We start from the raw sequence: 23,954 nt of genomic DNA, 5'->3' as shown, positions 1-23,954 counted from the left end.
ATGTGATCACTATATGGCAGACACAGCAGTCACAAGATGTGTGTGTGCACTGTAAATCACCTACCTGTACTCTGTCTATAGCCCATTTAGGCCTATTCTCAATAAACTCTCCTGTTGCTGATCAGTTTTCTAGTGCTCTATTCTCTGCAGTAAATCAATTCTTGGAGCAAAGCACCAGTCAGTCTCTAGTATATTTTAGGCAATTCTTCCTCATAAAAAAAAAAAATACTGCTGGCCATTTTTACACTTCTGTATCATCTATTGTATCATTTATTGCTTATTAATAAATTACATGACATGACGTGACCTATGACATGTGCCTAGCTTCTCATGTCTTTTTTTTTCTTTTAACGTAAATTGCCTATTAGCCCTAAAAATTGTCAGAATTTAACACGAAGAACCCTCCATATACTTCAGTAGGATTTGTCTCCTAACGTTGAGTTTGCTGCATTTCAAAAAAGATATACTAAACTCTTAGCAAATTGGACCCAGGTTGATTTGCAGATTAAATATTTTTAATCTTGGCCTTATAATAAAGAATTGTAATATAATTACCCATCATTAACAGTTTACTTTATTAGACGGAAGAGGTTTATAACACATTTTTTTTAATTTTGAAAGTGATTTTTCAAAAATGGCAAGCATGGTTGTTTGTGTTATAATCCCTGTTGTGTGGAAATTGCTAACAGACTAATTGTATATAGAATATTACTTGAATTATTTTTTACTGGTCAGAATGAATTATATTAATAATCTTACATAATGTTTACACATGGTGGTTAAAGTAGGTAGGAATAAATTTCATTTTATAGAAAGTCTAACGAACAGGTCATTTTTGCTATTATCTACCACAGTGTAACATTTCCATGGTAACATATTAAAAAGCAATTATAATGCCTTCAAACCAACACAGAGGAAGTTATGGTATAAGGAATTATTTTAAACATTTGTGTTCAAAGTTGTTATTTTCTTAAACATTTTGAAAAAGCCACATGAAATAAAATTATACCAGCTGGATCACATTTTTTTGTTGTTGTTGCTAGAAACTTTTATTATTACATTTTGTTATAAAAGTAATAGTTATAAATAGTAATAAATATAATATTTATAAAGTCTTGTATTATTTTGACTGTTTAAAGGGAACCTCTTGAATATCTGAGCAGTTTAAAAATAAGATTGCTAATTAATACAGAATTCAGGTTTACCTACTGCTAATTACTCTGAAAGTAGCCCACTGCTTTATTTTGTGTTTCCTTTGCATGGGTGTAGGCAACAGTCCCCCCATATTTGTTCCTGCTTTAGACTCCTCGGCAGGTTCCCAACCTCTGGATTCTCCAGCATCCACTCAAGCCAACCCATCTTGATTCCTTTCTCTTCTACTGTCAGCTTTTATGTAGGAGTACATTTGCATCTGTTGGCATCACATGATATTCCTCCAGATAAGCCAGTTCTGGTGGTATTCACTGATCAAGTCACTTCTATGTAACTACAACTGACAGTGTACCTCGGAGGGGAAGGAGGGGGACGAGCGCCGCCGGAATTTGCTGAGCTCATCTCCTCTTCATTTGGCTCTCACTCGGCTGGTGAGGCTTAATCAGGCAGCTTTATTAATGGGAGGGATGGGCACAAATCAGGCTGCAGATAGACACAGATCAGGAAGCTGATGGTCAAAGATCAGGCTGCAGATGGGCACAGATCAGGCTGCAGATAGACAGTGATCAGGCTGCTGATGGGTGAAGATCAGGTTGCAGATGGGCACAGATCAGGTTGCAGATAGACACAGATTAGGCTGCACTGAAGCTGCAGATGGGCACAGATCAGGCTGCATGGGGATGATATTTTTTTTCCCTGAAAGTTGCCCCGATAAATACGGTATATATATATATATATATATATATATATATATATATATAGTTTTTTTGGCCATACTTCTCTTTTGGGTCACAGGCGTGAACTTATTTCTGTGACACAGTTTTTTTCAGGAGTCAAGTCCACTGTTAACTAATGTCCCAGAGACGGGCCAGGCTCTGTATGGATCCCGACAACAATGTTGGGATCTGCCCAGGGGGCTGATTGAAAGCTAGTCCAGCCTCTCTCAGCTTGCTGCTCAGAGCCTGACCAAGCCTCTCCAGTGAGTGCTCGAGTGGCAGAGAAGATATCCCGATCGATGCTGCAGCCATCTAGGTGAGTATATACAATATGTTTATTTCTTCCACTCTCAAACTTCTTATTTAACATTGTGTTAACTTTGAATCAGCAACATGTACATATCTTTGATTACAGCACTACTGTGAACAGTCATATACAAAGATATGCAATGGAAAGAAAAAAGAATAGAGTGGCGATTACAAACCATTTAAATATTCGTACATATAAATACAACCATGTAAAGGTAATTTCCTGAGTATCACTCATACTTGTGAGAGTGCCTCTGACGTTTGATAGATGCTTTTATATAAGTAAAGCAGAACTACAGCTATTGGAGCCCATCTTTTACTCTATTCCCACTCCTGAAGCCCCAAAGGTCTTTTTTTATTAACCCTAAACCATGCTTACCTTTTTTTGCAGTTTTCTAGCCAATATAGTGCAATTGCGGGAGCTTACTCTGGGCGTTGCTCATTCCTGGAGTACTGTGAACACATTCTGTGTTTCAACGCTCTCCCAAAGGATGTGTGACTTACAAGTTGGACTCATGGGAAATGGGTAGAATGATGCGTTGATGCTGGTGCTGGATGAAGGGGAAGGCTGACAACAGAAATGGAGCGTCAAGGGACTTGGAGTTCTACTTAAAGTTTGGGGAATCTTACTTCTTCTGGCGCTACTCTCTATTTCTTCATCACCTATTCCCTTTATCAGTTCTAGAACTAACAATAAGATAACAAGCTCATTATCTCTTATGGGAGACTGGACTTTTAAACAAGCCTGTTGCCTAGCCCTGCGTGGCCAAAACAGGATTTGTTCTGCAGAACAAGAAAAGCAAATCAAAGCAAACAGGTCACTGAGCACTGACATACCCAGCCATATACACTTCTTACACAATGGGCTAAAGGAAGTGTTCAATGCATTTCTGGAAATTAATGGGTGATATATATGTTTATTGCTCTTGTGTATGCTTTACCTTGCTCCTATGTAGACTTTACATGAATACAGACATTTTATTATGTCCAGACAATAATAAAAAGCCACTATTTAAAGTACTGGTAGCTATGAATTCATTTAAAAAATAATAAATGTAATGATCAACGGTCAGGGCTGTAAATGACTTGGGGTTTACTTCATTGCAGAATGCTGTCTGACATTGACCTTGGGATTTTACACAAAGATAGACACACCAAAAGAGATGGAATAATGTCTTCTCCACTTTAATAAGGTGGGCATGTTGAAGCCATAGTGCATTTACTATTAATCCAATACTGGTGGCTATTAAAAGTGTGGACATGTGTAGTGTTGATTTATTTGCATTCTCATCCTAGCCCCCAGCATCAAGACCCAAATGAAACCAAGGGGTATATGTTCTGGGAGCCTGGGAGGGGAGGAGCCAATACTTTCTCAACCTCTTTGAGCAAGGTAAATTCACATATATTATGTGACTAAATATGTTAGGTTATAGGGTTAAAGTAGCATGCTGTATCATATTCTTTTCCATTCAATAGCATTATAGAACCACATAAAAGCTCATGGCAGATTCTTGGTGTCTAGGTTATTCTTCTTTGTTGTCTCTAGGCTTACACTGAGTACACTTCGGTTAAATTCTCGTTCAAAAATTTTTATTTTATGTTAAGATAAATTACATGTACAGAATATAAGACAAATTATGTGATACCAGAAATAAAAAGTAGACATATTGAAGTACGGATGATACAAAGCAAAGAAGAATTTCAAGATATTCTCGTGGGAATGACAATAAATGGCCTTATATATTTTAGAATTTGAAAACATTCTTATAGCTGAGTTTTAAACATTTTAATCCCAAGAAAATATAAATATGTCTAAAAGAAAATATATGATTTTAAATTTTTGACCATAACTTCTAAAGTATGTTTATAGTAAGTATTATATAGTAAGGGAAGAACATAAAAGGTATATAGGAGGGGAAGGGGAGGGAATAATTCTCCGGAGGAGGTTTTATATATCAGCTAATGTTGTAATTCTATAAAAAATCTTAATCACCATAACAATAAAACTCGATTGTCAATATTATCTGACGTATAATATTTAATCCAGGGTTTCCATATGATATCAAACGTTGTCATCTGGTTTTTATCTATAGCGTCCATTTTAACATGGATGAAAGATTGATTCATTCTACGTTTGGTTTCTGCAATATTCACCACATCTGTTTTCCACGCATTGGCTATAGTCTGCTTTGCGGCTATCAAGAGTGTAAGAACTAATTTGAATTGTTTCTGATTCAGAAAGGCTGGTTTTAAATTAAGGAGAGCTATAATTGGGTCTGGAAAAATTGGATGATCAAAAAATTTTGTAATTATCAGAAAGATCTTTTTCCAAAATGATTGTACAATTGGGCAATGCCACCAGGTATTTATATAGGTACCTTTTTCTGGACAGCCACAAAAGCAGAGGCCAGTGTTGTCTGTTCAGAATTTGGCGATTCTCGCAGGAACCAAATACCAGCGTGTGAGAACTTTATATGATGATTCAGACGCCAATATATTTATAGAGGAAGATTTTGTGAAAGACCATATGTTGGACCAAGACCTAGAATCGATCGTACAATCCAAATCTTTTTCCCACTTGGCCACGTATTTAGGTATAACAGTATTAGAATTAGATATCAGTTGTGTATACAATGATGTAATACGACCTTTAGCATGTGTTTCCTTGAGACAAAATCTTTCAAATTGAGAAATATTATGTAAGTTTACATTTAAATTGAGAAGAGGAGTATAAAAATCTTTGATTTGGAGATATCTGAATATTTCTGATTGTGGAAGCTTATATAATTCACATAGATCTGTAAAAGATTTTATTGATGTAGTTGAAGTTAAATTATATAGACAAGTGATACCAGCCTTAGACCAAGCTTTAAAGGTTTTGGGATATTTCCAGGCTGGGTAAAAAGTTGGATTCTTGTGGAAAGATAATAGCGGATTTTGTGGAGATTGCAGACCATGTGAATTTCTATACCTATCCCATATAGATAGAGAGTGCTTAGAAATGGGGTAATTTATAGACTTACGATCCGCAGGTTGTAACCAAAATATATTGTTTATAGGAAGAGGATCACAGTCTACAGCTTCAATGAGGACCCATAAAGGAATCTCTGTAGAAGAGTGATATTTTGTTAATTGAGATAATTGAGCTGCCTTATAATATATGTTAAAGTCTGGGAATCCCAAACCACCCAAAGTTTTGGGGAGAACAAGTGTTTTTTTGTGAAGTCTGGGTTTTATTTTCCCCCAAGTAAATTTTGTTACTTTTTGTTGAATCAGCCTAAGAAAATATGCAGGAATATGAATCGGGAGAGTTCTGAATAAATATAAAAATTTCGGAAGAACAGACATTTTTATGATATTGATTTTCCCAAACCATGATATCGGCATTGATGACCAATTAGATAACAACCGTGTAATATTTTTTAATAGAGCTGGATAATTAGCTGCAAATAAATCGGAGGGGTTAGGAGTAAACTGCACACTCAGATATGGGAGGCTATGATCTACCCACTTAAAGGGTAGTGAATTTTGTAAAGATTGTTTATCTTTTTCGACAAGTGAAATGTTTAATGCTGAAGATTTTTGAATATTGACCTTAAGGCCCGAAATAAATGAGAATTCTTGTAGTACAACCATAAGATTTGGGGCCAAAACATGTGGAGAAGATAGCAAAAGGAGAATATTGTCTGCGAATAAACAGAGCTTATGATGAAAGCCACCCATTTCAATACCTGTTATAGTGGGTTCCATCCTAATTCTTTGTGCTAAAGGTTCAATGAGTAAAGCAAATAATAATGGCGAAAGTGGACATCCTTGACGAGTCCCCCTCAGTATATTAAACTCGTCCGATTTGTACCCTGCATATCTGATATAAGCTTTGGGATCTTGATACAAACTAGAGTTCCATCGTAAAAAATGAGGGCCGAATCCCCATTTGGAAAGGGTATAGTTCATATATGACCAAGATACTGTGTCAAAAGCTTTCATAATATCTAAAGAAAGAAAACAAGTGGGAATACGTCTTTTTTTAGCGGCATGTGACAGGAGTGTTGCACGTCTAATATTATCTCCTGCTTGACGTAATGGAATGAAGCCCACTTGATCATGATGTATTAGATTGCCTATAATAGTATTTAATCTGTTAGCTAGAATTTTGGCTAAAATTTTTATGTCCAAATTTAATAACGAAATAAGGCGATAATTAGACCATATTGAATCGTCTGTGTGAGGTTTAGGGAGCATACAGATAATTGCAGTTAGGGTTTCTCTTCTAAAAGAATGACCTTCCAAAAGGGAATTAAAAGTGTTTGTCAAGACTGGAGATAGGGTGTCTACAAACGTTTTGTAATACAGCGCAGAAAAACCATCAGGACCTGGCCTTTTATTTAGTTTCAGATTTTTGATAACTTCAGATACCTCTATAATTGACACTGGTTCCTCCATCATTTCCATTTGTGTTTTAGATAGTGTCGGTAGAGATATATGAGAGAAAAAATCGTTTGCTCTAGAAGGGTCCGACTCATTATTAGAAGAGTATACATTTTTTAATTGTGTTTTGAATTTTTGTAATATTTTTAAAGGATTATTTGTGTATACCCCCCTAGAGATTTTCAGACGTATTGGTTTCGTTGGGTTCTGGCAGGATTTTAATGCCCTGGCTAATAGTGTGTGAGGTTTATTCGCATTGATATAGAAATTGTGTTGTGATCTCTTGATGGTTTTATCCGCTGCTTCAGTAAGGAATAGATCAAATTCCAATTTAGCTTTGTCAAGATTTATTTTAGATAAAGAAGAAGGGTTATTTTGGAATGCTGTGTGACATTTATTGAAATTTGTTTCTAAAGTCTGACAAAGGATTTTCCGCTCTCTGTTGAATATGTTTGCTTGCTGTAGACATATGCCACGGAGAACAGGTTTGTGTGCTTCCCATAATGTAGTCGGAGAGACGTCAGGTGTGGAGTTATATTTTATATAATCTTTGAGCGCAATTTCAATATTATTTTTATGAGCTGGATTTTTGAGTAGGAAATCTCTTAATATCCATGTTGGATCTTTTTTTTTTGGAATTATAGAGGCAACAGTAATGTAGCCTGCATGGGATGGGAATAATTTTTGTAGATATTATTTCTGGAATTAGCCCTATGGACATAAATATATGGTCTATCCTAGAGAATGAGCGATGAGGGAACGAGTAATGTGTGTATTGTCTCTTAGTTGGATTTAATTCTCTCCAAGTATCTACTAGGTTATGTTTTGTAATTAGTTTTGATAAGAGTTGTTTGTCTGCTGTATGTGACTGTGGGATTGGTGATTTATCCAAAAATGGGAATATGGTCTGATTAGAATCTCCACATAGAATTGTAGTACCTATTTTGTGGTGTTCTATAGTTTGAAATAAATGAGAAAGAAAAGAAATAGGATTTTTGTTAGGAGCGTAGTATGATGTAATGGTGATAGCGGTATCAAGTAGGTGTCCTTTAAGAATCAAGTAACGACCTTCTGGATCCTTGATTTCCTTCATTAGTGAAAATGGTGTATTGCGATGGAAAGCTATAAGCACGCCTCATTTTTTAGAGGAGGCCGAAGCTGTGTATACTTGGGGGTAGTCTTTACTGAAAAATTTGGGAGTGGATTGTGACGCAAAATGAGTCTCTTGGAGGCAAACTATATGTGCTTTCTTGGATGAAAATGTGCGGAAGGCTTTAGTGCGTTTGTGTGGAACGTTTAGTCCCTGAGTATTTAATGATATGATGTTTAATGGTGCCATGGAGTTGGGAAAAGTAAATATGTGTTGGTGTCTATGTTAGAACGTGTGTCATATAAGAAATTATTTGTCTCCAGAGTATAGGGGTGGAGGGAAAGGAGATAATGACTGAAAAAGAAAATACAATTAATATACAATATTGAAATATATCTTAACATATCTATGTTCTTAATGTGTCCGTTGGGAGGAGAAAATCTCTCCCTCCAAGGGTACATGAGCCACTGTCAACTGCCCGGTGTACACCGAGCTGCTGAGGGTAGCAAGAGAGGGTGCAAGGAACTTCCCTGCAGGACACCAAGAGCCAATCATATAATTTCATTTTTCAAGCAAAAAAATAAAAATGTAAGATTAAGGCAACCTCAGAGACAAAGAAGAGAAGAGAGAGAAAAAAAAGTTATAATAAGGTGCCTAAATTATTAGGAACATTTCTTAAATAAGATTATGATAAAAATATTGATTGGAAGTCAGAGAAACTCGGCAGTAGCCATTCTGTTGAAAAGGCAAGATAGTAGCCTCAGTACAAGTGTTTATCAGTCCATAGTGTCAGCCAGATCTGGAGGTGGAGATTGTATGCGACTTCTTTTCTGTGGATTGTAGTCTTATTCTCTTCTGGAAGCAGAGGAGGGAGTATCAGCATATGAGGATGATTTTTGGCAAGTGTCCGCAGCATCTCTTGATGTGTTTATCATCCCTAGTTTCTGTAAAGTAGTTTGCAGGTCCTTAGCTGTTCGGCACATATATTTGCGACTTTGGAAAGTAAAACGCACTGAGAAAGGAAAGCCCCATTGGTAGATTATGTCATTTCGCTGTAATATTTGCAGTAGTGGTTTCAGGGTTCTTCTTTTGTTGACTGTAATCTGTGAGAGGTCTGTGAATAATTGATATTTATGACCCTGGAAAATTAGGGGATCTTTATTTCTAGCTGTATTTAGCAGTAGTTCCTTAGTGCGGTAGAAATGCAATTTTGCGATAATGTCACGGGGAGGACCATCTATTTTCTTTGGTGTTAGGGCTCTATGAACCCAGTCCATTTCAAGACGCTCTAGTGGGATAGCTGGTTGTAATTCTTGAAAAAGTGCAGTAATAGCACCGTTTAAATCAGTCACAGATTCGGGTATTCCTCTAATACGTATATTGGAGCGTCTTGCATGATTTTCGAAATCCTCCAATTTGGATTGTAATATGTCATTTTACTCTTTAAGAAAATCAATTTCTGAGGCAATGTTAGATGTATAATTTTCCAGATCGTCTGCTCTAATTTCCAATGCTGATGTACGCTGACCAAGTATTCTAATTTCTTTGGTAAGGTTTGTGGTGATGATATCTGCAGTGGTTTTTAGTGATTTTTGAAGCAGATTTTCTATTTGTTTCAGCGTTACAGGAGGGGATAAGTCTTTTTGTGTGGAAAGTTCTAAATTCTCCAGAACTTACATATTTTTTGCTCAGGTATTTGGTTAGAGAGACTATGTGCTTTTAATGAGAGAACATCTTTATGTAAAGCAGCAGAAGGGGCTGTCTGTTTGTTCTCCTCACTGTGTCTCCCCTCAGAGGGGGAGGGTTTCAGTGCCATACTGCTGTGTGTGTGAGGCGGCGCTTTCTTGTTAATTTTCTGCCTCATGAGTCTCCTCTGACCCCCCCGAATGTCACCAATGTAAGGTAGGGATATTTATCTACCGTTTGGTATGATATATATGCGGAGGGTCAAGTTACCTCCGCCGTTATATGGCTCCGTTGTCCTGCTGAGAATGGAGCTCTAAGCCAGCATTACCTCTCGGCTAGGCTCCGCCTTCTCCCTCCCACTTCAGTTAAATTCACATGCCATAAAAGTGTGTAATATACAGTATGTAAATATATAATGGCTGTAATGCACAGTTGTATATGAGACTTATCCACTTCTGCTTATGTCCATTCTATAGAATTTGTGCTTGTGAAGAAGCAGATATTACTTCAGAGAAATCCATTGAGAAATTGGGTCCCCCTAGGTTCTGTTCTTGGACCTCACCTATTCTCAATCTACACTCCTTCCTGGGTCAGTAGATAGCCTTCCATGGCTTCTAATAATATTTCTACGCTGATGACACCCCATTTATCTCTCTACCCCTCAGCTCACTCCATCAGTCTCCACATGCATCACTAATTTACTAACAGGCATATTAGTTTGGTTGTCACACTACTTACTCAAACTCAATCTATCCAAAACCAAGCTCATAATAATTCCGCCTCCATGTGCCCCCTCTCCTGACTTATCTGCCAAGATCAATGGCACAACTATCAACCTGTGCCTGCATGCCAGGGTGCTAGGTGTTATCCTGGACTCTGAACTATCCTTACGGCCCCTCATCAAAACACTGTTCAAAGCTTGCTGCTTCAACCTCTCCAAAATACACCCCTTCTTAACCAATGACTCCACAAAGCTTCTAATTCACTCCCTGGTAATTTCTCCCCCTGACTACAGCAACTCGCTCCTCATTGGCTTACCTTTACATAGGTTATCCCCCCTTTAATCCATAATTTATCCTGCTACCAAATTCATCCACCTTACCAAATGTTCAGTCTCTACTACTCTTCTTTGCCAATCCCTCCATTCCCGCTCACCCAACCAAATTCAATTTAAAATACTAAAAACAACTTACAAAGCCATCCACAACTAGTGATATAGTCTTCAGCTATATCACTAACCTAGTCTCAAAATACCAACAAATCGTCTTCTTCATTCTTCTGAAGTCCTCCTGTTCTCTAGCTTACTTGTCACCTCCTCCCATGCTTGCCTCCAGGAGTTCTCCCATTCCTCCCTACCCTAATCTGTTCGACCATCTTCTACTCTGTCAACTTTTAGGCAATCCTTGAAAACCCTTTTCTTCAGAGAAGCCTATCCTGCCCCTGCCTAACAACTGCACTTTTCTTTTCTTCATCAACTCATCCCTAACATTTATTACTTTTTGTATCACTTTACCCTCCCACTTAGATTATAAGCTCTAATGATCCGGAGCATTGAATGAATTGAATTGTATTGTAACTGTACTGTCTGTGCTCATTCTGTAAACCGCTTTGCAAAAGGATGGGGCTATATAAATCCTGCATGATAATAATAATAATAATAATAATAATAATAATAATAATAATAAAGATTTCCACTCCACTATTCATTGGCCAACTTTAAAAAAAAATCTTTTAATTTAAACTTTTTTACTGTTGAGGTACAAAACAGGACCATTGGGGCATACCCCGGCCAACAGCAGTATGTAGCCATGTGTATAACAAGGTACAACTAACAGTACACCTTAAAACTACACATGCCCATGTAAATACAGCATAGTCATCGCTCAGGTTACACGTGATAGGATTATGATAGGAAATATTGTTTCTTGCAGGACCTCATCTTGTTCCTAGTTGTCTGCACTTGATGCTACAGGAACATTTAAGAGTAAATGTGGTTAGTTTGGTTTCTAGGCTTACACCTCAATCTATCTATCTGGAGTATGGACCTCAACTCTTAGTATATCAGGTAGATACAGAGGAAATCTATCTGGGTTAGTCCCCCGAGGGCTGATTGTCTGTTTTGGACTCTGAGCCTGTCCACAATTGCCAGACTTTTTCATATTTTTTGGGGCATCCGTCAGACACATACGTTGCTTTATAGAGGGATATCTTTGTGTTAACTAATCTCTTCCATGGGGACAGGGTGGGGGAGTGGTAGACTTCCACTTTAGTACTATGGCTTTTCTTGCATAAAAAAGAAAGATACTTATTAGGGTGCATGTTGCTTTAGCGAATGCCAGTTGTTCCACTAGGCCAAGGAGGCAAAGACTAATTGTCAGAGAAATAGGAATGGTGGATAAACTGTGAATAAATTAAGTTACCTCCTACCGATAGTCCTGAATTTGTGGGCAATCCCAGAATATATGTCTGCAGCCTATAGGAGTACCAGAGCATCTCCAGCAGCTGACCAACAAGGCTGGGTATATGCGATGGAGGCGTTGGGGTGTGTAGTAGGTCCTGTGTAGGATTTTGAATTGGATCAATTTGTCCCTAGTAGCAACCAGTGGCTGGCGTGGATAGTCCCACATGTCTTCCCAGTCTTCCCAGTCTTCCCTGTCCAGTTCCTGCACCTCTGCCAGCCACAGACCACATAGACCATCCAGTCCTAGCTGAATGGATGGTAGGAGTGCTTGGTAAATTTGGGATAGTTGTTTAGTGTTGTCCGAGACCAGCCAGTTATGTGCATGAGTGAGAATTGCCACTAAATAGTAGGTGTGAAAGTCTGGGCAGGCAAGTCCCCCAGGTGTCCAGGGCCTACGCATGATTTTTCTACTGAATCTAGCCGGGTGTGATTGCCACAAGAAGGCGGCCACTGTGGAATCCAACTGCCGGTAAATAGTCTTATGTATTCAAATTGGGGAGTGTAGTAAAATATACAGCAAACCAAGTATCCAAAATGGGAGTAGTTTAATTTTTATTAAGTTAATTTTCCCTATAAGGGATAATGGGAGGTTCGACCAGGCCTTCATCTTCAGTTTACACCACTGCAGCACTGGTTAAGTTTGCCAAAGTCCTGGGTATTGGAAGAAATGTTGATCCCTAGGTATCTAATGGTGCTTGCCCATTGTAGAGGTGAAGCAGGATCCCTCAGCCTCTTTGCCCCAGGATCTATAGCTAGAATAAGTGATTGCTCCATTGGTTTGGAGGCCAGAGAGGTTTGCAAAGAGGTCCAAAAGCGGAGCGCCCCAGAGAGCGAAGGACCAGGGTTCCAGAGGAAGATGATTAGATCATCCGCATACAATGCTAGTTTCTCGACTACTGAGCCAACCCAGACTCCAGACAATTCACTCGATCTCCACAAGGCCTCAACCAAAGGCTCCATCACCAGGGCAAACAGCACATGGGAAAGAAGAGACCCTTGTCTTATCCCTCTACTAATTGGAAAGGAGGGCGAGAGCCTACCATTGCTGTGGGGGTCCTGTATGGTAAGCCGATCCATTTCTGGAAAATTGGGCCAAAGACAAAGCCTTCCAGAACCTGCATCATATAGGACCACCTAACTGTATTGAAAGCCTTCTCGATGCCAAGGGATACCATGACCAATATGGGTAAAAACTCATGTAAGGTTTAAGTCCGTGGACTTGCCAGGCATGAAGCTGGTCTGATCTACGGATGGTAAAACCTTCATGATTCTATTGGCTATCACTTTGGTAACTATCTTAAGGTCGTAATTCAGCAATGAAATGGGTCTATAGGATAAGCAGCAAGTGGGGTCCTTCCCTGGTTTGGGCAGCAGCACTATGTGTGCCTGATACATACTATCTGGCAACCTCTCAGATTCCAAGCAATCTAAGAATAACTGAGTTAGTTTGGGGGCCAGTAAAGCAGCGTGTGTTTTATACCATTTCCCAGGTAAACCATCGGGGCCCGGGGATTTGTTGTTAGGCAAAGAGTAGATTGCATCTTCTATCTCTTGTCGTGTTAAGGGCTTATCTAGTGCATCCCTGTCCTCATCGGAAAGAAGAGGTAAGGTGATTCCTCCTAATTCCTCCAACATGGCGTCGACTGAGTTAGAGAATAGCTCATCGTACAATTTGCTGTAAAATAGATTAAATTCCCTCAGTATACCTTTGGGGTCTGTAACCTGGCAACCAGTGTAAGTCTGAATTCTAGGAATTACTGTTTGGAGCATAGGTTCTGCCACCAGGTTTGCCAGTAGTTTACCATTCTTGTCCCCTGATTCAAAAAGCTTGGCCACAAACTTCCATGCATCAGATTGCACCAGCAAGGTGTAGTGGAGCGTCAAATCTCTTCTTGCTTGGGCTAGAGTAGAATAGTTTTTGGGTGTTGGATGCCCCATGAAAAGCTCCAATGCCGTCCTTTCACACAGTTGAGTGGTCTGTGGCGCAAAGTCAGAGCTCACTGCCTTGATAGCGCAAACATATTCCCCTTGGGCATGAGCCTTACCTGCCTCCCAAACCACATCAAGGGAAAATGACCCCTCATTAAGCATCCAGTATTCTGTGAGTATGGACCCTACTAATTCCTGGATTTGAGCATTCTCTATCCAATTGGATGCTAGCCTCCAGCATCCCAGCTCACAGGAGGTACCAAGAGTCAAGCCCAGCTCCAGCTGGTGAATGGTCTGAAAGGCCTGCCGGGCGATAGGAGTCCGCCCCAACCTGAGACACAGCAGAAGCAGACACAAATAATAAGTCTATGCGAGACCCTGATCTATGCGATGCTGAGATATGTGAATAAGTCCTATCATCCGAATGCTTCCACCGCCAAATCTCCTGAAGGCCAAAAGTGTCTGCCCAGAGGGTTAAATCAGGGGGAGCAGATCTAAGGGGGTTAGTAGTGTCCTTAGTATGATCTAGGATGGCGTTAAAGTTCCCTCCAACTATAATATTGTGGACCTGGAGGGTAGCTATTTTTGTAAGAATATTGTACGGGATAGAGGAGTCAAATGAAGGAGGGATATACACATTAACTATCGCCCAGCGTTGAGCATACATTTCAAGAATTAAAATGAGGTATCTTCCCTCCGGATCAATGAAGACCTGTTCTACCGAGAAAGGAAGTGACTTGCTCAGCAGAATAGTCACGTCCCTCGCATAGGAGTAGTATGTGGCATGAAACCCTTGTTTTACCCATGCCCGCTTGAGCGCTAGGACTTTGCTGCCTATTAGGTGAGTGTGACAGATCTAGCCAGGACAGAGGCTTTTGTAGAGAATTGAATGCTAGCCTCTTGCATTCTGGTTATGGGCCATGGATTTTAAGGAACAATACTCTTTGCGAGGTGAATGAGAAATCCAGTCTAATCTGTACTAATCGGACTCAGTCTTGTATATATGTATATATTGTATATTGTCTCATTTTGTTGTTGACTCTTTGCTGTGATCGTTTGGGGTGGGGCTGTCTTCCAATGTTCTATTGTGTCTGTCTGCCTTGGATATTATGGGATGTTTATCTCTATGGAGGGAGGGGGGATTCCTCCAGTAGTCCCCCCCCCCCGCTGCTAAGCCTGTTGATGAGAGAGATGAGAAGTTGAACACACCTGACCTGTGTGTCTGTTGCCATTGGACAGTTTACCCCGCCCTTTTTTCCAAGGGTGGGGGGAAAGAGTCTCTGAGTATTTTTATCTGCTGTGTCCATGTGGCGGTCCTCTGGACTGTGACGGGTAGGTGGATGGGCAAGCAGGTTAGGATGGATGACAGTCCCTTACCTCCAGTCAGGCCGGGATCGGTTCTTCCCAGAAAGTCACAGACCAGCAAGTTGGCGGAGGCCTCAGGTGTACAGGAGCTATGGCGTGCAGGCTGGTAGGGTATCAGCTTGTTTTAGATAGGCAGTTGCATGGATGACAACAGATTTCATTCAGGATATCTGGAGGATATCTGGAGCTCCTCCCATACATGTTCACCGCCGCTCACATCAGGACATACCCCTCCCTCATTTGACAAGTTTAAACCTAATTCACATTATTTGTAGTTACCAGTCTGAGGAGCAATATGGATGAATAAATAAAACAGCTAATGGATTTTGGGTGGGGGAATTCTCTGCAACAGGGGGAATGTACAAAATAATTTGCTTGTAATGTCATAATATTAGGATTTGATTGATAATATACATTTTTTTGACAAGCTCTTCTTGGACACCTTCAATTTCTGTTATTGTTACATCTTCTTTATCACTTGCACACCTCTTATCTTGTCCAGTACAGCAATTTAATTCTGCTTTTCATAATACACATGCAAAGATGTAGTATTTTTAAAATCTCTTTTTGAATTTTTGTGATCTTGTAGGAACTTTAGTCAGCTAAGCATTTTTTTGTTCTCTAAAGCCCCGTACACACGAGCGGACTTATGTCTGACAGACTTCCAAAGGAGTTCCGTCGGAGTTCTGCTGGAATTCCGACGGAGTTCTGACAGACTTTTCGGCCGAACGGACTTGGCCACACACAATCACACTAAACTCCGACGGATTCGAACGTGATGACGTACGACCCGACTCGAATAAGGAAGTTCATAGCCAGTAGCCAATAGCTGCCCTAGCGTCGGTTTTAGTCCGTCGGAGTAGCATACACACGGGCGGAGTTTTCGAAGGGGACCGGGTCCGGCGGAGTTCCTTCGGGAAAATTTGAAGCATGTTCCATATTCTAAAGTCCTTCGGACTTTGGCGAGTCAAAAGTCAGTTGCAGCCCACACACGATCGGATAGTCTGACGGACTCAGTCCTTCGGACTTTGGATGTTGAAAAGTCCGCTCGTGTGTACGCGGCATAAGCATAAGGGCTGATTTACAAAAGGAAAATAGGCTGTTAACTTTGCAAGGGAAGTTGCAGTTTGTAAGAGAATTTGCCTCAGAGCTTAGTGAATGGAGTGCAGCTCTGCTAACTTCCATCATACAAATATTTGCAAGCAAAAATGCTGTTTTTATTTTTTATTTAAATTTTTTAGATTTTCTTTAGGTATCCTTTGGAAAGTAATATTTCACCACATTCATTAAGCTTTGGGGGTAACCTACCTTACAGAATTAACTGACTTTTTGCCTTTAGTAAATCAAACCCATAACCCCATGGAATGTATCAATTTAGTCACTTGCTGTGTGAATGTTCTCTAATAGGGTGTGCTTGAGAGATCATTTTGATTTAAGGATCTTTAATACTTGGCCAATTAGCAAGCTTGCAATGTCTGATGGTGCATGATGGAAATGTTATTATATATCTAAGGCACTTACTGGCTCGTGGTCTTTTTTCCTGGGCTTTTGTCCTGTGAGGAGGTAAATGTAACACCTGTCTTACCCTTGGCATTATGGCTTAGGAAACAGGAGTGCTGAAAGAAGCAAACCTCCTGTGAGGGCTCCTTGAAGTGGCTGCCATGGAGTGCTACTTTAAGTCTAGAGGAAGCAGACCACTGTTGCTCACCACATGATGACTGAGTAAGTAAGAACCCACCCCATGAACCTTTCCACGCAGTCCTGCCTTGAATACCACTCAAACCTATGTTTTCTGAAGTTTAGGTGTTCGTGAAACCCTGTGGGAGTAGGACCCAGAAGTTTAAAAAGACATGTGTAAATACTGCGCATAGCAGAAACTTGCATCCTGTTCCCCCTCTACCCTACTTTCAAATCTCCATCTCCACAGGGCGGTCTTTAATACTGATTGGACCCTAGGCAAAAAATTTCTTGGGACCCCTCCATGAAGTTTCGCTCTCCACCTGCTCTGAGACATACAGTAAATAGCAGCTAGACTCAAAATCAGTTTACTGAATCAGATCAGGCAGCGAATGCGATTGGTTGCCAGAGGTTACAGTGTATCATTAACGCTCACTAATTAGTTGCTAGAGGTTACAGCACATGATTTCTGCTTGTTAATTGGTTGCTAGAGATTACTGTACATCAATACTGCTCACTGATTGGTTGTTAGAGGTTACTGCACATCATTACTGCTTACTGATTGGTTGCTAGAGATTACAGCACATCATCTCCTTACTGCCTACACACCATGGACTGGGAAGGTGAGGGGACCCATTAAAAGACAGAAAACTCCTATGGGATTCTAGCACTCCTGGCATCAGTAGCAGTGCTGGGGGATGGTGTGATCAATGGCAATGCTGATTTCTTTTTTACCGACTACCAATATAAAGAGGAGTTTCAACGGTGGCCACCAATGTAATAGGGGTTTACACTGACCACTAATTTAATATACGAATTCACAATAACCTCCAATGTACAGAGGGATTTATACTGACCTCCAATATAAGGGGGGCATTAACACTGGCCACTAGTATGAATGAAAGGATTCTACAATAAGCCCCAATGTAATGAGAAGATTTACACTGACCACCAAAGTAACTGAGACATTTAGCCTGTGTTCACATTTGTGTGCGTTGGGAACGCATGCAAAATCGCTTTCCTGACACCACAGAAACGTGTTGCCCTTTATCAGATACACAGCAGTGCCATTAATTGTTAGTGACACCCTCACACATCTGCTGACATGTGCCTTGGCACTGTGTAATTTTGAAAAAAAAAATTCTTCCACATTTGTAGCGCATAGAGCAGCCCATTGAAAAAAATGGGCTGCCCTACATCTTTATCCACCCTGTCAGTACACCTTTGCATCCTAAAACCCATGCTAACCTCTGCACTCCAAGCCTACTTCATCCTCTTCACTCTAATACCCCTCCCCTTATACTCTAACTGCCTATCAGGAAGTTCCTTACCTCTATACATTTCCTCCTTGCTCACCTGTGCACCCAAACTGTAATTCCTTCTCTCCTTACTTCTGCACACCCCACACTACCCTCCCCCCACTAATTTGCTTACCTTTGCAGAACAGGCTGTTGTTAGGCTTAATGACCACAGTTGTAGGCAGGACTTTCAAGCATGTCCCTTTTTATCTCCCCAGTGGGCAGCATTCAGTATAGGTGATGGTGGATATGACCTCAGGGAAGCATGATATACATATGAATATTGCCTCTATTTACATATGAATACTTCTGGTCCGCTGCTATTTACATATAAATGCAAACGCTATTTACATGTAAACACAGAGTCTGCAGGTGAGTCATCTGTACACAACATATGCTACAATAGGACAGAGCTGGTCAGCATTAGTAACAAAACTTCTCACTGAGCTTTCAGGACACAGGACTAAAACCTCAAGGGAGGAGGGCATTTAAACTTGGATAGTTGGCAAGTATGAGGCAGCTGCTTTGGGCCCCACAACAATAACAGGGCCCAGAGAGGCTGCCCCTTTTGCCCTGCCTTAAAGACGGCCCTGCATCTCCATGCACATGTGCAATAAAATCTAAAAAATTCTTAACTAAAGTGAATGATGCCCATCAGTTTGAACATCCAGAGAAAAGAATTACTCCCTGAGAAAGAATGTGCCTGGGAAATTATTTGGCAAGTAAGTAGGCCTGGAACACTCAGTGTAGTCCCTAGTGAGCTGAGGACCAGTATTCCTTCCAATTATGCTAACCACCAGTGCTACACATACATAATATAGACATAAAAAATATCATTGTTTTCCTTTTCATTGCAGACACAAATAATCACTATAGCTGAATGCATGCACGTTCCTGCACATCAGCTAATCCCCCATGTCTATTAAAACACCTAAACTTTTAATTCCCTTGACAAAGCACGTAGGAAAGGCTTTCTGCATCTGCTATTTCTGCTGATGAGATGCCAAATGTCTTTACAACTACTCACATAGAAATGAATGGAAATACAATTACAAGGCATGTGCTCTTAATGCAGTTTCTGAGAATAGGTAAATGGTTTTGTATACAGTATATTACCTTCCCAAAATTATTATGGAAGTGTTATATTACAATAAAAAACACATTTATATTGTTTTATGTCTGGGAGATGTTAGCTGTGGGCATTTTTGTTTTTTTTACTTAAAAACACCTTTGCTATGTATTTGGTTTTTGATGTTAACTGTACAGCTAGTAACTTGTCATTTATTGCTGTGTGCAACACTTTCAACACAGTACAGTAAAAGTGATACTGCATACAGCAGTAGGAGGGTTATTTAGAGCATAGCAATTCATTTATTATTAAATATATTCCTACGTAGCAGCTTATGAGATGATTAGTTTACAGAAGAAATATAGTACGTATTTGCATGTTTAAAGAGGGATTCCACCAAAAAAAAAAATAATTAAAAGCCAGCAGCTATAAATACTACAGCTGCTGACTTTTAATAAATGGACACTCACCTGTCCCGGGTTCCAGCGATGCCGGCAGCCGAGGCCGATCGATCGCTCAGCCCTCGGCTGCTGCCGCCACCATTCTAGGTGAGGGAATCAGGAAGTGAAGCGAATCGGCTTCACTTCCCGGTTCCCTACTGCGCATGCGCGAGTTGTGCCGCGCAATAGGAAATCTCCGCGCTGTCACTGGGACCCGTGTGTGTCCCAGCAGACAGCGCGGCAGGGCAGGAAATGGCGTAGACTCCCACGGGAGTCTATGCCCGGAAGTGGGTGTAAATACCTGTGTTTGACAGGTATCTCTTCCCCCCTGAAAGGTGTCAATTGTGACACCGGAGGGGGGAGGGATCCGATCAGCGGAGGTTCCACTTTAGGGTGGAATCCCGCTTTAAGTTTAGGTTGTGTAAAAAATAATTTGTAAATATTGGTTAGCCTGTCTCTGCTTAATTCTATTTTGATGTACAGAAGAACTACATTGATGATTTGCAGCTACTAATTGCTGTACAGATCCAGAGAATGCCACCAAAGGGTCTAATTCTATTTTAGTTAGAATGTAGCAGAAAATCAGCTAGAATGAGCACATGAACCTTCCATTCATGCTTTAGAGCTGCATTATGAAGCCGTATTGAACAGAAGTCACCTTTCATAGCATAATACTGCAGTGCTAAAGTGTGAATAAGCTAACTGGCATGGAAACACAAATATGTACTCATGCCTGACGATCCAAAAGCATTAGAATACAAAGTCTGAACAAGTTACTCATTCTGACCCTTGATAAGATGGACCATTAACAATTTAGCTCTGAATTCAAGGATTCATTAACACAGAAATAAAACAAATAAAACAAGACTGTAGAATAAAGTACTGTATGTGTGGGGGTTATAGGCACCGTAAAAAAAAAGGTGTCAATTAGCATTTGGTACCACTATTTTGGCAAAAGTACAGGTAGCACCCTCCACATAGGTAGGTGCTAGATTCCTTTATTTGTGAGCATAGTTCAATTTAGGTAGGCCTAGCTGGAAGCTAGGCCTGTTTGTTTTGGTTTGTGTGGGCTGGGAGTGTCTCAGAGTTAGCAGTTGATGATTCACAGGCAGCATCACTAGACCTCCCACTTCTTTCTAGAGCTGCCTGGAAGGTACTAGGAAGAGAGGAAGAGAGATGGAGCTGCCTGGGGTGTGTTAAGGAGCCCTGACCAGTCCCCAACCTGGATTGGCAGGGGCAGGCCTCCTTAAATACCCAGAGTCAGCCCAGCTGGGGAGGAGTTGTTGGGTGGAAGAACTGTGGATGGAGTACTAGGCTATAGGGGCCTTTGAGGGATCTTCCAAGTCTGAGGGGGGATGACATTGGGCTTAGGACTCGGGTGCAGGATGGAGCCTTTTAAGAAAGCATCAAGAATCTGGATAGGAGGCACAGGAGTAGCCAGAGAGGGCAGCAGGAGCTAGTATGGCTGGGCAAGTCTTCAGGAGGGAACCACCGTTTGCAACCAGAAGGGCCAGTGAGTGACATGGGCAGTCAGGAGAACTGGAGAGGCATGCCAGAGAGGACTGAGAGGAAACTGGGTGAAGTCGGGCAGCTGTAGCCAGAGGGGCTTGCAGGGCCTGAAGAGGACTGACTGGGAGCAGTAGCCCACCCATTAAGACAGCTAGCCCTAAAGACTTCTTATTTTCTGTTACACCATAGGGGCCCAAAGGGCAAGTTACTTAGGCCTGGCTGAGCCAGTGTCAGGCCTAAACATGTGTTAGCTGCTCCTGGGAGAACACTTGTGTACGTAGTTGTCCTGATTATCACTATACAATCACCTAATTGATTGATATACAATCTACTAACTGACTGATAAACAATTTGCTGGGCATCTCATAATCCCTTACCCAATACAAGTTAAATTCTCTAATAAAAATAACAAAAACAAGCACATGAACTATTTTCTGCCTGAGAGTGACTGAGGAGTGAACGCCAGGTTGGGCAGGGTGACAGGTGGGCCACATTACTTAGCAGCCCCTACGGGGTACCGCAAATTTGAATAAGGTAAAAGAACTGCACTTACAAAATGGATCATCATTGGCCAATTCCCAGACAACGTCCTATCGAGAAGAAACGCGTAGGGAGGTGCCTGTGGCGGTGACGTCATTACGTTTGATATCCAGAGATTGATGGGACACAGACGGTAGGCGAACGGAAGCCTGTGGAGGCGCCGTGAATTCAGAGTTACCTTATTAAAATTTGTAAGAAGTGCTGCACTATGGGAGCCATCTCTGTCTTTGTTTTATGAGCGATACAATTATTTCCTCAAGCAGTGGAAGCAGTTATAGGTTGCGGGGGAGACCTGAATTTTTCCCTATGCTCGGTGAGGTTATCTTTATGGTAGTCATCTGCAGCTGGTAAGAGGCTTTGATACTCACTTTGGTGTGATCTACCTTGGATTTGGGATCTTTTCACTGACAACTCGTGTGGAGCAGCATTTGCTCTTTATGGACTTTACTTTACTTAACAGTTTGGGATCTAAATAATGCACTGTTTTATATCATTATCTGTGTGGAGCATCAATTGCACTTTATGGATTTTGTTTCACTTAACAGCTTGGGATTTAATTAATGCACTGTTTTGTATTATTTAGTGATTACGCTGTTTAATTTATACACATCTGTCACTGATTTTGACCTGTTTTTTTCTTAAGATTTTTTTCACTATTACTTTTAGTTTCATTAGTTTCATTTTGTTCTTTTAAAAAAAAAAATTTTTTATAGTGTCATATGCAATTTCATTTTTAATGCTTTAGTGGGAATCATTTCATCTTTATGCCAATTTTTTGCGATTTTTTTTCACTAATATCTTTTTTGTACTTATCATTAATTAGCGCTGCACTTATATTCTTTATGATATATATTGGAATGACCTGCAGCCAGATATAGGCTTAGCTAGACTAGAAAGCAGTGTATATATATATATATGTGTAGGAGACTGTATATATAGTTTATGCACTGCAGATCACTGAATCGCCTGCCTGATAGTGTGTTTGAAAACGTATACAGGAACGGCCTGCAGTCAGATATAGGATTGGCTAGACAAGAATGCAGTGTATATATATATATATATATATATATATATATATATATATATATATATATATATAGCCAAGCCTATATCTGGCTGTAGGTTGTTCCCGGTGTACATTTTCAAATATACTTTCAGGCAGGCAGGTGATTCAGTGATCTGCAGTGCATAAAATATATATATATACAGTTCCTACATATATATATATCCACTGCATTCCAGTCTAGCCAAGCCTATATCTGACTGCATGCCATTCCTGGTGTACGTTTTCAAATACCCTTTTTAGGCAGGTCATTCGGTGATCTGATGTGCATTAAATATATATAGTCTCCTACATATATAAATATATATCCACTGCATTCTATTCTAGCCAAGCCTATATCTGATGCTGCAGTAGACAGCAGGAAGTGAGAGGAAACCTACCCCTAGGAAGGGAAATTCTTTCCCTAATAATCCAAAATTTTCTAAAACCAATTGGCTTTGGGACAGAAAGTGAGGTGAAATCTTCTGAACAAGGGCACAGACACCAAAAACAAATGTTACAGGAGTGATAACCCTGCCCTATATTATCTAAAAAGCTTAAACATAGATTTTGGGGCTGTAGCTACAATTTAAAAATGTACCTGTTCCAAATTACAAACAGATTCAACTTAACAACAAAACCTACAGTCCCTATCTTATTTGTAACCCGGGGGCCACCTGTATACAGCTGTTCAGGCCCCAAGCCTTTTTTTAATTTGGGTGCGGGGTTCTCCTTAATATCCATATCAGACTCAAAGGGCCCATTACATTACAGCCGTAAGCAGTTTTAAATGACTTTTTTCATTTCGAAATGTAATTTTGTGCAGGGACTGTTCTAAACACAGGGAACATGTGCCACTTTACAGACATACTATAGACACCTCCCAGGTATGATATTTAAAGGAATATTTCACTTTTATTTTTTCCCTTTAAGCATTATTAAAATCACTGCTCCCGAAACAACGGCCGTTTTAAAAAACTATGTGCATGGCTCGTATACATAGATGTGGACTTGTCAGAAAACAAGAGTCTCTCCCACTCCCCCAGGGATAAGTTGGCAATTGGATGACTGATCATCGTATCTGTGTATTTATACCCCACTTGGTGCAGCCAAATGGTAAGCACCAAGCTGGGAAGAGGAGCTTTGTGTTACACTCAAGCACTTGAGGCACAGGAACAGCAGATATATTCTTATACTCTGTTACTATGTATTAATGGTTGCATGTTCTTTGGAGGTATGCAGC

The sequence above is a fragment of the Lithobates pipiens genome, unplaced genomic scaffold (genome assembly GCF_037356315.1).
Source record: "Lithobates pipiens isolate NorthernLeopardFrog02 unplaced genomic scaffold, aLitPip1_a1.2 Scaffold_18, whole genome shotgun sequence".
Classification (NCBI taxonomy): domain Eukaryota; kingdom Metazoa; phylum Chordata; class Amphibia; order Anura; family Ranidae; genus Lithobates; species Lithobates pipiens.
This window is presented reverse-complemented; position numbering follows the sequence as displayed.